Source organism: Anopheles coluzzii, chromosome 2 (assembly GCF_943734685.1).
Source record: "Anopheles coluzzii chromosome 2, AcolN3, whole genome shotgun sequence".
NCBI lineage: Eukaryota > Metazoa > Arthropoda > Insecta > Diptera > Culicidae > Anopheles > Anopheles coluzzii.
In genome coordinates this window covers 78,030,204-78,048,535 of record NC_064670.1, presented here as the reverse complement: position 1 = coordinate 78,048,535, position 18,332 = coordinate 78,030,204, and the positions used below count along the sequence as shown (strand labels likewise).

General features: G+C 41.5%; 1 long non-coding RNA gene across 1 annotated transcript; it reads left to right on the top strand.

Moving 5' to 3' along the window:
* Nucleotides 1-5,401: 5,401 nt before the first annotated feature.
* LOC120952106 (uncharacterized) lies at nucleotides 5,402-6,253 on the top strand. Its single transcript, XR_005751236.2, has 2 exons — nucleotides 5,402-5,514; nucleotides 5,652-6,253. It is a non-coding gene; the product is annotated as an uncharacterized LOC120952106 (long non-coding RNA).
* Nucleotides 6,254-18,332: the final 12,079 nt, after the last annotated feature.

The following is an 18,332-nucleotide window of genomic DNA, read 5'->3' as shown; positions in this document are numbered from 1 at the left end:
TTCGCAGCCATTGGTGCGGTCCGGGAAAAAGTCGGAGCCGGCTCCGGAGCCGTTAGTCCGGAGCCGGCTCCGGAGCCGTTGGTGCGCTTGTTCCGCACTGTAACCCATTCGTTTTCATACGAAATAGATTGCATACTAGAACTTGTTTGCAATGATGGTTAGGAATTCTTATTTGGCGTCCATGTATTAGAGCAATCTTCACCCATATTATTTAATCCCACTTGCTTTTCTACTTGTATCATATTTACCTTACCACTACGCTCGCACTTGGCAGAGTTTAGCGTTAAGCGTCTCAACTAAATCGCATTTCAGTATCTCAAATTTAAGAGCAAATTCTTTCATGAGGGTTTCAAAGCCTGCATCTAGTATCGCTTTGCATTTACCCAAATCATTCATCCCTACATTCTTTTTGTCACACGCGTCACAACAGAAAACGATGTTAGTCGATTCATTGATCATACGCGCAGCCATTCTACTAACTTTCGTACAATCTGCGTGAAAGCCTTGGACGCAACCCACACACACCAACGGACAGTCACCGGCAAGTATGTGTCTTTTACGCACTCCATGACACGTACCTTACCTTACACTTAACAGAACAAGAATATCACACACATAGGCAAATAAATATAAAAATATCAGAACGCATCCGTAAGTGACGCTTCTTCGTTGACTCAAAAGCTACACACAACAAATTAAAACGTAAACAAATATTTATCCTTTTACCATCAAACTATATATTAATTACCACACCCATTCAGTTAGCGTCATAATAACAACAACTGATTGGATGCTTCTCGTCAAATTCACACTTAAAAACCCGATTCAACACGGAGCTACAGATGCACAGACACACTCTACATTTGTCAACTGTCAACTGACTTCTTGAACTCAGAAGAAGAAAAGCGTTCAAACCTCTTGTTGAGTGAAACCACAAAACGAGTAGATTCAGGTAACTGCTTCGAAACAGACTTATTATGGAACACCGATTGCCCAAACTTTCCCGACAGTTATCCTATGGCTGTTAGACGAATGGAAGCGTTAGAAAGAAGATTCGTTCAAAATTCGGCATTAGAAGAAAAAGTCAGACTACTGTCATTAAACGAAATTCATTCGTGTCGCTACCGTCAGGGCTGATGCAATGACATGAAATGTAAACAATGTAGTCTGAATGTCATTTGACATTTTTTGAACAACACAAATCGATACGATCGGAGGATTATGAAGTGTATCGTCGCTGAATATGGGGATTCTAGTGAAATAGCAAAAACTAGTGAAACGAAAGCCTTTGCACCGCACGCTCTGTTGTAGTTTGACATGAATACGGCCGTTTGCAATACGACACAGTTCACGATTCATACAGGTTGGCGAATGTCAAATGAATGTATCTTGAAAATGTCTTCATGTCAAATGACATTTTTTTACGGGAATGTCAAATGACAGAGAGAGATGGGAATGGGAAGCTTCAAATCGAATGAATGTTTACAATTTTATGTCGATGAACGTCACCGTTCGTAACACTGCTTGAAACCTATCATGAACCCATACATACCCTGGAACCTATTTTATTTTGTACCTCTTCTTTGTGACAATATGGATAGCGATATGATTTTGTATAGACTGGTATGTCATCTTTTGTATTAATGTGATGCTTGATAGCATTGGTAAATGTTAATTTATCACCCTCCACAAAAAAAATATCTTTGTAATCTGATAGCAGTTTTTCAAGCTTCTTTATCTCCTCTGAATTCAAATGATCATTTTTAATGTTGTCAAGAAAGTTATCGAGATTATTTTTGGACAAATTAGAAATAAATGTTGATTCAGATGGAATCTCGAAATTATTAATTTCAAAATCCATCAGTTTTGGGATCTCTATAGCCATTTTTGACGCATTGCAATTGAAAATAGCAACATTAGCGACATGATTTCTTAACTGTATACTCCAGGCAAAATAAAAACATTAGAAAAAAGTTCAAGTTCCTTCTCCAAATAAAAATCACCAGTTTCGTACGGGGTCTGTACAGGAGTAATTTTATATTCATATTTTTCCAAATTCGTAATTTCGTTTTCACAATTTTTTTTATGTAAAGGAATAATAGTTTGGCCTATTTTTAAAGTGTTATTTGCCGTTATGATACTTGCATCTAGTTTTTTCAAAGATTCATAACCTAACAGACCATCGAAGAACGGATGAAAATCAAACACATAGAACCTGCATTTTTCCGAACAAGGGTTTCCAGGAAAATGATCGAAATCCACAAATCTATCCACTTTGAACAACCTATGTACACTGTGTACAGCCAATGGTTTTGTAAAGCGACAATTTTCAATTTTAACTAAACTTTTACGTATCTAATTTTTGTTTGCTCCGGTATCTATGAGAAAGTTTAATAGTTTCCCACTGCTGGTGCGAATTGTAACAAATGGTATACTGTTAGCTATGTTTGGTCTTTTTGCTGTTGAGCCATGTGAAAATTTAAATCATCATTAACTTCATCTGATTCATTCTGATGGACATTAGTTAATTCTTCGACATGAAAACATGGTTGGCCTGTTGGCTTAAAATAACTTGTTTGCCTATTTCCTTGGATTTCATTTGATCGCCGATTCGATCGACTATTGTTTGACTGTCGCGTGGATGGGTCAACATCCATTGCTTCATTAGTATCACTTCGATTATAATGTGCAGAATGATTCGTTCTTACCGAAGGTTTATCTGTCGACTGATTCCTTTGTTTTTCTCTAACGTGTACTTCTGTTAATTCTCTTGTTGCCTTAAATGCATCTTCTAGTGACTCAGGTTTACTTGTTCTAATCAGTCTAGGCAAATCATAATTTAAACCATCGATAAACGCGTTCGTTATAGTGATCGTCATCACACGCATAATTGCACACTCATGCCCCGCATTGATTTGGTCCTGATAAATATTTGTGTTAAGCTCATAATAAAGTTCCTCACACACACTGATATAATTTTTAAGCGATAGACTATTTTGCTTTAGAACCAAAATATCTGACACAATATTGGATAAAATCCTTTTCGAAGAGAAATGTTTATTTAGGATTTGTTTCATTGTAGTCCAATTAAGTGGACAGTTCTTCGTCAGTAATGCTTTGTTTGCCTTGCCAACTACTCTATTTCGCACGTGTCCCAACCACATTTGATACACCGCACTTCCTTCTGACTCTTGACAAAGGATCAATGTCCTTTCCACTGTGTCGATCCATGTGGTTAACGTATTTTTATCGCCCGTAAATTCCGGTAGATACTTTAATGTGTCGGGAAGCTGGGTGTATTTCACCGCCGCGTCAACCTGTTCTACTATTTGTCTTTCCGCTAACCTCCTAGCTAGATCGTTTATCTGCGCTTGCAAATTTTCGACGGTCTTCTCCATTATTCGCTCGGTATCGCAAACCTATACTCACAATTGTATTGTTAATGCCAGGTCACGTCTATCGAGCAGCACAAATCCGCTGGTATTCCGCCAGAGATGGGTAAACCGGTTGCTCGGGTTCGCCTTTCGAAGTCCAATACTCTCCGAAAATAATCGTTAATTGTTCACCAGTTGAACCGCCTTGGATGTACCGGATAAGCAACGTTGATTAGGGTTTTTTTTTTTTTGTCGTTCGAAAGCTTCGGCTGTGCCAGTTATCGTTTGTTACTCCCCGTTCTTTATTAACGTCCTTCCTTGTCGACGGTTGTAATAAAAAGGGACCGGACTGATGTGCTCAACTGACAGCGGAAACTAGCTGCTGTCAGAGAATTCCCAGTGCAAATGCTTAAGCAATAGTTCAACACAACCTTATTTGAATAAAGTTATACTAGCTATAACTGTATATATATATATATATATATATATATATATATATATATATATATATATATATATATATATATATATATATATATATATATATATATATATATATATATATATATATATATATATATATATATATATATATATATATATATATATATATATATATATATATATATATATATATATAATCGATATATATATATATATATATATATATATATATATATATATATATATATATATATATATATATATATATATATATATATATATATATATATATATATATATATATATATATATATATATATATATATATATATATATATATATATATATATATATATATATATATATGTGTATTCTTCTATACCGTTTGTATTTACGGCCGTTTTGTACGTAAAATCGGAAAGTTTGAATGACTACCTTTGCCCATCGACGCATTCGCCTGGAACCGTCCGAAGCCATCCGCAACCGTCACGAGCTGTTTGGAATCGGCTTCGGATGGATCCAACGAATACGACGGCTGAAGTTACCGACTAACGCAACCGGCCAGTCCTGGTCGACTACAACAGATGACACCAAACATTACCGAGATTGCATCTACCTTTCACAACTTGCGATTATTGTGGAGTAATTCGGTAGCGATTCCGGTGTTTTTTTTTTTTTCAAATTTATACATCGCTAGTAGCTGGCCCTTAATGGCCACATTTATGATTCTTAGATGGAGAAAACAACAAAGACAAATTGACATGCGAGCGCGCTAGGGTTTTTCTTCTCGAGACCTTCTAGCGAACTCAAAGAATCATTTCGATCTCCAAGACTCGCTCGGCCACTTATTTTGCGTAGAGATTGATGGCAAGAAACAAGAACGCATTGAATAGTATTTTGTTCACTCATAGCGTAGGCAGGTACGTGCAACCAAGATAGCCGAAAACATTGACGATGGATCCAACACAACGCCGGTAAAGTATGAAAACCTAAATGATTACGCTCTTCCTCCAATATTCTCTTCAATCACAGCAAAGAAACGCAGCGAAAAAAAACGTGCGAGAGAAACGAAGATCCGCCCTCAGATTAAAAGCCACAACGCACCAAGAACAGCTGTGCACAATACACACATAAATACAAATACAGAGCGAACAGAGCGGATACAGGTATAAGCCACGCACGGCCGTGGCCCCACCCCCTTTTTTCGCAAACCGCCGTTTGCATATGACGTCATATTCACCAAACCTCTTGTTTTGCTGAAATCAAGAGGTTTTGAGGTGAATTTGTGGTGAAAATTGTTATATGGGTACCCATATAACAATTTTCACCACAAATTCACCTCAAAACCTCCTGATTTCAGCAAAACAAGAGGTTTGCTGTCATTTTGAATGCATCAAGGTGAACATAAACCAAGGTACGTTTTTACCAAGGATAGTATAGTTTCACACATTCGAAATTGTTTTCGAATGTCATTTTCGATTCGAAGATTCCATAAAAAAAGCCGCGCTTTTATGTACGCGCTTTGTCAATGTGGATATGTGTGTGTGTTACTGTGCGCACCCGGCTTGGCTGGCTTGCCATCTTTATTTACTTTTGTGAGTGCTGTGATTTGTAGGCGGATCTTCTCGCATCCCATCTGCCATGCTGTGATTTTGCTTGCTTGATTGCTGTATTTGGAGAAAAGACAGAGAAGACTGTAAGTAGAAATTTGAAGTATTAACCTTACCGGTGTTGCGCTGTTCCCGTGGTCACTGTTGTCGGCTACTGGGTGGCACACATCTTCCTACGCTATCAGTGAACAAAATAATGTTACATGTTTTTCGTTTCTTTTAGATATGGATTCTAAAACCATCGAACCACATCATGTGCCAGTTGCATCATCCAATGTCATTTCGCAAAGTGATAAAATAATGCCATCAAAATCGCTTTCCTCCTCCGGTTCCAGATCTGGCACACTAACTACATCCCGACTTCCTGTGCTTGTAATCAGCGAAACCAGCCCTTTAGTACAAAATGCATGTGTACCCCGTCCGTTAGACAATTTTTTTAAGGCACCCCATAAGCCCCTTCCGGTCCTTCCCACAGTCTACCGACCAATTGTGGAACCTTTGAATTTGCCTCAATCTTCTGGATCGATTTCTAATACCAGTGATTTGTCGAAATCCCGTCTTCCCGTACTTCCATCTGTACAAATAGAAACACCTAAAACGAATATGCCTTCATCTACTACTCCCTTTTCCGTGGAAGCTTTGACGGAGATTATGATAGAAATGTCCATCATATGATCATATGATAGAAATGTACTTCACTTATTGAGAGTTGTAGGAGGTAACGATTATCTTGAGGCTACGGATACATTAGTAAAAAAGTTTCTTATGAAGAAACTAGGGAATGCGTTGACTGCAAGCGAAGCAAAAAAACGAAAAACCGAAGAATTGCTGTGATTTTGTTTTATTGTTAAAGGATGACAAAGATGAATTTCTTAAAAGATGTGATGGTTTGTTAACTAGTTATGTAAGTAATAAGAGCTATATAATTGAATAACAAATGAACTTTTACAACAAACGTTTACTTCGTTCTAATGAAACCATGATCTTTCATACCAATTGGCGCATATTTTATTAAAGAAAATCACCCAACTGCCAGGTTCCATCTAGCTCCAATTATAGAAAACCCCTTTCTTTCAATTGTTAAAATCTAGTAGCAATAAGTTTAATGAAAAAACCGAACTGCTAGTATGTATATGGTTGACATGTTGTAATCATCGTTTATTAGTCCTTTATATTACCAGTTTTAAAAGCCCCCTTCCCTATTAGTTTATAAAAATTGCAGAATTACTGTAACAAATTCTGCAATAAATATAATCCAGCTAGCACCACGTGGAGGTTGGGATAGGAGTTCAAAGATGCATAAAAGCGTCAAAGCATTTGCTAGCCAGCTGAAAAAGAAAAAAAAAGGAAATTTGTCAAAGCATTGCTGCCTTGCATGGAACAATTAAAACGTCTTAATCTATCTTAATGAAACCCTATCTAACCTATTCAGCTAAAGTATGTAGTAATGGACTGAAATGATACCCTATTCCTTCATCTAATGAAATTGCTACAAGCTTACACATCACACTATCTATAGGAACCCTACCTAATTCTTTTGATAAATCTGCTATTTCACCTTCGTAATTAAATATGATATCTGAACTACACGGAGTACTAAAGCTGACTTTCTTCTTCTTTAACAAATGTCCTATTATGTAAACCTTTCCAGATTCTTCTAATGCTGCACTATACCTGATGATCTCCCTATCCTTCGTCAAAAACCATCCATTCCTATTACCTTTCCTTAGCATTAAACCTTCCTTAACGAATAAAATTACTTCCTCTCCTCTGAATTTGAAAATGGGATACTGTTTTTCCTCCTTTCTAACTGCTACTTGTGTTTCCCTAAGCTCAGCAAGCCTGCAAACTATTTGATTTAATATTCTCGGTCCTGGTCTTGCTAGCCTTTTCATAAACTGCAGCGTATTCTCACAATCATATGTTGAAATTTCTGGATGCGATCCTCTCCTCAGCAACGCCTTCAAATATCATCTTCCGTGCGCTCTTGTCAAATTTTCCTACGATTTTGCACTTTATGCAACCGCAAGCGCCGTTGAAGTATGTTACACCTGGAAAAAAGATACATAAATATTGTTAACTTATTCAGCTCTGTATTATTCTCCATTGCTTACCTTTGATGAATGCTCGTGCTGGAGAATCTGCCAGGAAAGCTTTAAGGGTGATTTTTATTTTTTTGTTGTTGATAACAATTCCGTCATCGTGTAGGCGATTCAATTCATCAACGAGTGGGCGCAAGTAGTCCTCGACATTTTCCGGTTTGGATAAGCCACAAAACACGCCAACCACCAATATGGGAGCTTCTGGGACGTTTACAAGCTTCACCAATATGGGTCATAGCTGTTTTGGCCCGCTCTTAAATAACGGTAGCCCATCTACGAATATGTTTATTAATATTTCGTTGACCGAAGGAGTCAGCTTCCTAAAATGAAACACAGTAGATGTTACCTATGCATTAGTTCTGATGTTACCTATGCATTAGTTATACCATTACATGGTACATGTTATCAAGCTAAGCACAATCTGTCTTACCGAAAACAACTTTGCATACATTTCGCAATGCCATGATACCACATTTCACCGCCAGCTACCGCGTCTATTTCCTTGCCCACAGCAACCGGTGTCTTAAGGAGCGTTCTAGAATCTAGAGGAAGAGGAATGTCCGTTGTTTCGCGAACCAAGCGAAGAAGATCATTCAATACTAAATGAGGTATCTTATGAGATAAAGCCCAAACTCTCAACCGCTTGGCCATCGGATGTTGAGCTGAACTATTATTTTCCTCATTCAGTAGATGATCTTCTTCATCTTTATCATCCTCTTCGCTCTCGTTCTCGATGTATTCGATTATTTCATCCTCATCTTCATCATCGGATAAAATGAATACATCCTCCTCCTCCGACAAGGGGAAATCCATCATGCACTCCTCAGCAACGCCATCAACCACAACTTCCGGACCTGAAACAAAAAGACTTTATTACTAAATACGTCCATAAAAGCGTACATAAATTAGTGCATTTGTGATTTGTGCGTTCAGCAAAACACTTTTGAGCTTGCGGTCTGACGCAAAACTGAAAAACGGTCAGAAATGTTTTACAAAAACTCGTACGGTCACCGGCCCAGAGCGTGCACCAAAATGCACAAAAAGCAGCGGCGGGTCAAGCCTCTCCGAGGCCCTAGGCGTTATGGTAGACGGGGCCCCTTCACCAAATCCATCGACGGGGGGGGGGGGGGGGGGGGTTGGTTTGGTTCGATAGTCGATAAATGATGGATGGGCTTAGTCCTATCCTGATAATCCGAACAAATCTGACCTGCCATGATCGGAGTTGGTTTTATCTATACTCAAAAGAAGTTAAAGGTCGGAAAGTTATCGTTTTCGCTAAGTTAGTTACATTTGTCTTTTATTGACAAGAACGATGGTTCTAAACGATATTTTCTTTCCTACTTTACAGTTTCCAGCTCGTGTTTCATAATACGGACGATTAAAAATTTAAAATCTTTTAAGATTTAAAATCGTCATCGTGAGCATAACATGAAAACAATATTTTGCTTTTACGTTGGTGTTTACCTTTACAATGAATACTGAATGTCTTGCTTCGAATTACGGCCACTTCATTTTCAATCGGTCAGAGCGATAACTTCTTGCACGCGGGTAAAATAATATTTTCATTCGAAAGTAACTGGAAATACCTTGTATTGCAGTATTTTTGTCTCAAGTAATCGACGGACCACAGGTTGGAGACCACTGCTTTAGATCAGCTGCTTTCTAAATGATCGAGCGGTGAGGGCCAGGAGAATGCATTTTTTTACACATATTTTACAGTTAATACCCAAATAACTGGTTTATGATATTAAACAATGCGATTGGTTATTGGTTTTCTTAAATTATTATATCATCCAAGCAAGTTTCAAATTCATTTTATTAAATAACTAAAATTGATTGTAAAGTTTCTTCAATTAAGAGTCTGCAGCATACTGTGCAAAAGTCATAAAAAGTTCAAAACAATTAAGCAAAATCGCAATATCGCTTCTGAATGTACCCTTCCTTCCATGTTGCAAAATGTTTTCAGGATATATCTGAAGATGGTACAAAAACCTTAACAGCTGAAAAATTATCGAGACAAACGTACAATCGTTCAGTACTATTATGAGGCCACGGACAAGTAAGGCCAGGTCAGACCAATTGATAGTGCATTTCTTTAAAAAAAAGCTCCAAGAAAATCGTTGCATCCTTAAAAAGCAATAGTGTGTAACCATTGTTCTTGTAAAATCAACAGCCAGGTTTTTATGGAATTATTCGTTTCTTTTTTCTAATTTCTCCTCAAATTTGACCATATTGATTGGTCCGACAATCCATGTTATGGTGATCAAATTTGGAATAGTTCAACGATATGAATTGTCATATGAAAATATGTTCAGTTAATTTGTAATGAATAGGATCTTCCTATCTTTCAAAATCGCGCAAATATTTTCTCGGGCCTGACTGCATATTGTGGCGGGCCGGACTTTGCCGACCGCTGCCGTCAAATTTTACGCGATCATTCATATCGATATTTCCTTTCCGTCGACCCTTTCAAATTTGACTCAAACCCTTCAACAGCTTGCTTTTCCACCATCACTTCGTACAGTCCCCAAAAGATAGCAGGGGCACGAGTTCTTAGTTTTTGCGTGATAACATAAACACAGGCCAAATTAAAAAGCGCACACATCGACATCGGAATCGATTCTTGAATGAAACCTCAACAGATAAAAAGAGCGTGCTTGGTGTCAGCCAATTTTTCTTGTTAATTTCTACGGCTACGAACCGTTGTATTGAGATCGGTTTCGGAGCCTTTTAATGTCTTATGTGCATGTAGTTTGCGTGAGGCATCTCTTGTAACGGATTTTCGCTTTACCCAATTCGTGCGTAGCGTTCAATGCATTTGATCCAACGCTTTGGGCCAACGATGATGAAATGATATTGTTTTGATCGGTGGGCATGTATCGCAGCGTTCTGCGCTTCCAACTAAGGTAAAAATATTGCACATGTTAAAAAGGCAAATGTTTTCTGCTTCTGATAGTAAAATGCTTCTGATAAATAAAATAAATATGCTTCTGATAGGTCTGGTAGTAATAGTAAATCTGATTGTAAACATAATCCCCGGAGGGAAAATGGGGGTATATTGGGTTGACAACACCAAATGGAAGGGGCCCCTCAATCGATGGGATCATCAACGGGGCCCCCAAATGGCCGATGCAATGGAGATTGTTCTTCGTATTATGGCTATATATGGCTGTATGTAGATGCAGCTGTAACGGTTTTTGGTCTTGTTGTATTCGCAAAAATTGAAATATTCGATAAAAACCATATATAAATGAACATGGTCCATAGGTTCCTTGAGTATTTTTATAACCTTCCCCCCTTCCTTCTAACTGAAACCTTTCCCATTTCCCTTTCTCTTCGGTCCACAAACTTGATGTGTTCGATTAGGGTGAAGAATGAAAATTTTAGTTTTTGTAATGCAAACACAAGATTTTTTTGTAATGCAAGACACACAAAATCCACTATCCCAGGCCAGGAATGTGAATACCATTTTTCGTGTGAAACAGCTGTCTGCTTTCGGCACACAATCGCAAAGCGGTAGCAGGGGCCCCGCATACAAGAACAGGACGGTTCATTCCAGCCAAGAGCGCACACAATGACATCGATTTAACCATTCCTCGAATGAAACCTCAACCCACTGAACCCACCGTTGACCAAACGACCTTCCTAGGCTTTTTAAAGCGACGCGAGCTGGGTGTCATTTTTTCCTGCTAATTTCTCCGGCTACGAGCCGGTGTATTGAAATTTTGTATAGGGGCCTTTAAACTTTTGTCTGAGTCTGATGTTTGCTTGTGGCTGTTGTAACGGGTTTTCTTTGTGGTTAAACGCAGCGTTCTGTTCTGTGTGCTGTGCATTGGATTTTAGCAGCAAGTGTCTCCGCGTATTTTTTGGTGAGCTCGTGCATCGACCATCCACACCAAGACACCAAATGGACGGGCCCTTCATTGACGGGGCCCCTTGTAGACGGGGCCCCTTATCGACGGGGCCTCCTTACCGACGGGGGCCCTTACCGAAGGGGCCCCTTCATCGAAGAGTCCACATAATAGTTGGGGCCCCGTAAACCACCTTTGAGTTTTAGTTTCAGCATAGCTGTAACGGTTTTTTATCTTGTCTTCACGCAAAAAGTTGTATGTAAATAGTGATAAAACATCATTTTAATATTAACATGGCCCAGATCCTTTTTGGACATATGAATACCACCCCTTCCCGATTTCCCCTATTTGTCAGTTGACCACAAAAGTTGAGTAGGGCCCCGCGTGAAAATTTAAGGTTTTGCGTTAAAAGCAGGCACGCTCCACGATCTCAGGCTTGAGATATGAATACCATTTTTCGCGTGAAAACAGCTGTCTGTTTTCGGCACACATCTGCAAAACAAGTATAGGGGCCCCCAGACAAGCGCAGGCACGTTTCATCCCAGCCAAATTGAAAAGCGCACACATCGATATCGATGGAATCGTTTCTCGAATGAAACCTCTACCCACTGGAGCACCGTTGCTTGCTTGATGTTAGTCAATTTTTCCTGCTAATTTTACCGGCTACGAGCCGGTGTATTGATATTGTGTTTCGGGGTCTTTAAACTTTTGTTTGGGTGTGTTGTATGCTTGTGTTGTGTAACGGGTTTTCGGTGGTAGTTACGCGCAGCGTTCTGTGTATTCCATTTTAGCAGCAAGTTGCTCTGCGTGGTTGTGGGTCTGGGTGTCTCGTGCACAGGCCACCCACACCAGCAAAAATTGACGGTTTCTCGCTCTGTCCAATACTTTGCGCCAACGATGATGAGGTATTGATTTGAGCTGTGCGCGCGTGTCGCAGCGCAGCTTTGATGCAAGTATTGGCAGATTTCTTAGAACATTTAATGTGCTGCTTTGAGTAGTATGGGGCCCCGGTTTTCTGCAGTTCGGGGCCCTCGACAAAATACAGTGAGTAAAGCGATGGGAAAAATGAATTAATTAAAAATGTGTCTTTTTGAAATAGATGGTAAAAGTCCCAACCAGAGGGGGGGGGGGGGGGGGGAGAATCGGTACGAAGTCGAACATCCACAATGAAGGCGATACGAAGTCGAACATCCACAATGACGGGGCCCCCTAGATCGACGGGGCCCCTGGCGGCCGCCCAGTCCGCCCACCGTTTAACGCACCACTGACAAAAAGTATACGCACTTCGTATACTCAGAGTTACACACAGCTAAATGTGGTTTCTTTTTAAAACAACTATTAAATATAAACTTGATACCGAGTTTAACGTGCGTAAAAGATGATGAAAATCGCTTACCTTGCACTTCCATACTCGTACTCGGACCGGGTTGATTTTCAGCCACCCATTTCTTCTTCATTTCACCCATCCTTGCCAGTGCTCGCTTCCTTAACAGCCCACTCTTCTTCAACTGCTTTATCTGGTCCATTTTCTTCTCTGAAACACTTTAAATCACTTTAAAATAACAAAATATAAATTTCACAAACACCGGCTCGCGAAGCGTCCTCGTTTGTTTGAATGTGTTTCGAACGGTTTGTTTTGACATTTCTCGCTCTCCGTATGTGAGGCTATTCGTTTCCCCCTTGGTTTCATTCCTCTCTCTCCAAAACTATCCTGCTTCTCCCTCGTCGCAACCTGTTTCTCTCTACCTCACACCCCGTTTGCCCTAGAAATAAATCCCCATTATCATATGGGTACAGATGTGACCGTATCAGTAAACGATGCGCAATTTTTATTTTTATTTTATTTTTTTTTGAAGTGGGTTGTTTTGTGAAGTTTCAAAAAGTTTTTTTTTTTTTGGGTGTGGTGGTTTTGATACAAGGTCCTTTCAGTTAGTCCTTTTGGCATCTTATTTTTATCCTCTAGTGATGGAAAAGGATGTCTTTGGATTTCTCATGTTTGCAAGAACAAACGGAGTACCCAACCTTAGGAGGCCCCCCTGATGCGTGTAAAATCGGATTTATTATTGAATTTATTAAATTTTATTATTGTTGACATAAACACCACGAGGCCATAACTGACAGTCGGTATGTTGTGATATGCCGAGTGACGTTTAGAGACCAGGACAAGATCGAGCGCACTCACTCTGCTACCAAACAACAGATGGCGCTATCTAAGCAGGAGAAAGGGATAACTGACGAAAACGGCAGAGGAGTACAACTAGATATTCCCGAAAAGGGACAAATCAGAGATCGGTCAAAGAAAGGGTCGACTGAGGTCAAAGACATAAGAAGCGCGCTTGAACGAAATCAAGGGCAGTAGCAAAGGAGAAACGGTGCAAAAGAAACGTTTTTAAAGTGAAGAAAAATAAAAGCAATTCTCGCTCTTAAAAGTTCTACTCGCGCCTTTTCTTTCAAAATATCTTTGCTAAGCGATCGTCGCAACAATCTTTAAAAACTTTTCGTTAAAAGTTTCGTGTTACCAAAATGCCCGCGAATAAGTGCGAGTGTATAATGTGCGATTCGCCAAACGATATCGATGACATGGTGCAGTGTCAAGAGTGTAAAAAGTGGTGCCACTTTAGTTGCGCCGGAGTTGCTGAAAGTGTGGCAGAAGAGTACTGGGTGTGTGAAAAGTGCGTAGGAAAAGGGCCAGGACCGTCGAAGAAGACGAGGCGCCCGAAGAGCGAGAAAGCGATGGCGGTTGCAGCAGGACCAAGCCAGCAGCCCGATCCTCTTAAAAGTGCAGAGAGATCGGAGTCGATGCCTGGTACTAGCGAGGAACCATCAGCTAAGCCTCTAAAAGTCCCTACCATTGCCAAAAGCCACTCGAGAAAATCTGCCTCCAGCTCCTCACGTATATCGGCACAAGTGGCACTCCAACGTTTGGAGAAGGAGCAAGAGTTGCAGAAACAAAAACTGCTGGCGGAGAAGCAGAAAATGGAAGCCGAGATTACGGCAAAAATGGCTGAAATGCAACTGCAACATCAAACGCTACAAAATGCCTTGGAAGATGAGCTGGAAAATCTCTCAGTTTATTCCTCCATCGCCAAAACTGATAGAACAGCTGAATGGGTGAAGCGTCAGGAACAGAAACAGCGAGAAACAACGGCCAACCCAACAGTTCGAAATGAAGCTGAACCCTCCTCGCAGCATAAGCTGCAGGCAAGTTCGTCAACCCCGCTGGAGATGCCTGCACGAACGACGGCGCATAACATTGCACAACCCAGAGAACTCCCAACGCAATACAGGCAATTGGTAAGCTCGTCAATCCCGCTCGAAACACCCGTGCGGACAGCAGCGCAGAGCATCGCGCGAGATATGTTTCCGAAAAAGCTACCAATATTCTCCGGATGCTCAAAGGAATGGGCAGTGTTTCTCAACTGTTACGAGGAGACGACAAAAGCTTGTGGCTACACGGACGGTGAAAATACCATCAGGTTGGTAGAATGTTTAAGAGGCCCCGCTCGAGACGCCGTCCAGTCAAAGCTGAGGTTACCCAATGCCGCGCCTCTCATCATCAAGCGACTAGAAAAGCTTTTTGGAAAACCGGCCCAGCTCATTAGGCTGCTCACGGATAACGCGCGAAAACTCGATCCACCGAAACCCGAACAACTGAACAGCCTGATCACGTTCGGCCTAGAAGTGATAAACCTGTGTGACCACCTAACGCTTAGCAACATGCAAAGCCATTTCAACAACCCCGAGCTATTGGCGGATCTGGTGGAAAAACTACCGGCTACAAGAAGGCTAGAATGGTCTCGGTATAAAAACCAATTTGCCGAACCAACATTGAAGCATTTCGGAGATTTTATGGAGGCTTTGGTAGATGACGCATGCGACGTTACCGCTTATGTTCCCCCCCGAACAGATAACTCAAGGAGCTCTAGAAGTTTCCATTCACACGTCCACGCACGACCTGCTGAAACGGAACCGACTACGAGTGTTCCGAATGCTCCTCTACCCAGCCACGTCAAGTGTCTATTTTGCGCCATACGTGGACACGTTGTCAAACACTGCGAGGTGTTTAAACGGTTGAACGTGGACGAGCGATGCGAAAACGTGGCGAAACTTCAACTCTGCTCGACCTGCCTTAATAAACACGGGTCCAAACCGTGCCGATCGCGATTCCTGTGTCGTGTCCCAGGATGCAGCGAACGACATCATACCTTGCTGCACCGTGGCCAGAACACATATCGAGAGGTGCACTACCAAGCGCATCACCTCTCGAAACAATCGGCAATCTTTCGCATCGTTCCCGTGACTGTCTACAATAATGGAAGAGCCGTAGATGCAGTAGCCTTCCTGGACGAGGGATCATCTGTTACCCTTGTGGAAGCGGACCTGGCTCTACAATTGGGGATCAACGGAGAGGCAGATCCATTGGAGCTTTGTTGGACGTCTGACGTATCCCGGAAAGAAGAAGGGTCTCGCCGCGTGAGCTTCGAGATATCAGCGAAGGGGGGAGGGCGGCGCTACAAAATAGCGGCCGCCCACACCATAAACAAGCTAAGTCTCCGGTCTAATAACTTTAATTACGACACACTGATAAGTACTTTTACTCATCTACAGCACCTTCCGACAACATCGCTGGAGACGGCAAGACCCACCCTGCTAATCGGACTCAGCGATGTGAACCTGATACGGCCACTGGAGACACGGTTCGGACAGCCCGACGAGCCCATCGCTGTGAAAAGCGTCCTAGGCTGGGCCATCTACGGCCCAAACAACGAGAGTGCTACAAAGATGATGCTGGGAATCCATCAAATCCAGAGTCAACTGGAGGAATGTTCCTGCGTCGACTCCCGCGAAGGGGGAACAACAAGCGGTCCTTTCCCTGAGGCCCCACACGAAAACTCCCGCGGAACCCATCGCGAAGAGGGAGTGAATGAAGCTACTCAGGAAGGTCACACATCTGCACAACAATCGGTGAGCGAACCTCTTTGCCAATTTTCATCACCAGGCAATGTTGCAGTACAAAATAGTTCCCGCGGTGAGCTACGCGATGAAGGAACAGGTAGCGTGGTCGACGTGCATGTAGACGTGGATCGCGAACTCAACGAGTTACTGCGACAACAATTTACGCTAGAAGATTTCGGAACGTATGCAGGCCCAATCCCGGAGCCCAACGACGTAGAGAGAGCGAAATCGATTTTGCATAATTCGTCCATAAAGATTGACGGCAGGTTTACAACCGGTCTTCTTTGGAAAAGCGACGACATTTGTTTTCCCAACAGCAAACCAATGGCGATGAAAAGAATGTTTGCTCTTGAAAAGAAATTAGATAAAGACCCAGAGTTGAAAAAAGAAGTATACCAACAAATTGAAGACTATGTGAAGAAAGGCTACGCACACATAGCTTCAAGAGAAGAACTCGAAAATGCTAACTCTGACAAAGTTTGGTACCTTCCGCTGAATGTCGTATCTCACCCTAAAAAACCCTCGAAAAAGCGACTAGTTTGGGATGCTGCAGCAAAGGTTGATGGAGTGTCTCTAAAAACTCAACTTCTTAAAGGGCCCGATCTATTAACAATGTTGCCAGAAGTATTGTGTGTGTTTAGGCAAAGGCGAATAGCCTTCGGTGGAGACATAGAGAAGATGTTCCACCAGATTCGAATTAGAAACGAAGACACCCACAGCCAACGTTTCTTGTTTCGATTCGACAAGAACAAAGAACCGGACGTATACCTAATGGACGTCGCAACCTTTGGTGCCACTTGCTCTCCCTGTTCGGCTCAGTATATTATGCACCGCAACGCTGACGAACACTCAATTGAATTCCCTATCGCAGCAGCCGCTATAAAACGTTCCACCTACATGGACGATTATTTCGATAGTTGTGACACAACAGCAGAGGCGATAGAAAGGGTGAAACAAGTGAAACACATTCACTCTCAGGCAAAATTTAATATGCGTAACTGGGTAAGCAACGATCCAGCAATATTAGAATGCATGGAAAAATCCGAAGCCAATCAAAACCCAATTACCTTTAAGTCAACTGAAAGTATTGAAACAAGAGTACTTGGGATCATATGGGACCCAATCACAGACACTCTTCAATTTGCTTCCTCGTGGCACAAAGATTTGACACCCTACGTGCTTGAAGGGAAACGACCATCAAAGCGAATGGCTCTAAGAGTAATCATGAGCATCTTCGACCCGTTGGGTTTTGTAGCTCCCGCATTGATCCACGGACGTTTATTAATGCAGGATCTCTGGCGAGCGCGTATAGACTGGGACGAATTAATGGGAGATGAGGAGCTAGTAAAATGGAAAAAATGGATAACCATACTACCCAACATTTTCAAACTAAAACTTCCAAGATGGTACTTCCATGAAACTCACTTCAACACCTCACAAGCAGTACAGTTGCACGTATTTACGGACGCAAGTGAACAGGCCTACGGTTGCGTTGCGTACCTTCGATTGGTGGAAGGAGTCAATGTTCGCTGTGCACTTGTGATGTCGAGAAGTAAAGTGGCACCACTTACACACCTATCCGTGCCAAGGCTTGAACTACAAGCAGCCCTGCTTGGAGCAAGAATGATGAAGACCGTTTGCGAGAATCACGACCTCAATATTACAGAAAGATATATCCATACAGATTCAAAAGTCGTGCTCTCTTGGATTCGTTCACCTCCACGAGAGTTTAAACAATATGTCGCATATCGGGTCGGAGAGATCCGTACGCTGACAGACCTTAAGGAGTGGAGGTATATACCCTCCAAAGAAAATCCAGCCGACAGCCTAACCAAATGGAATAGAGACACCGAAATACATGCACAAGGGAGGTGGATAAATGGTCCGGCATTCCTTTATCGCCCAAAGGAATGATGGCCGGAACAAAATATAATAGCCCACACAAGTGAAGAAAGACGGGTACCACTACTTGCTCACTCAACAGCGACCATAGAA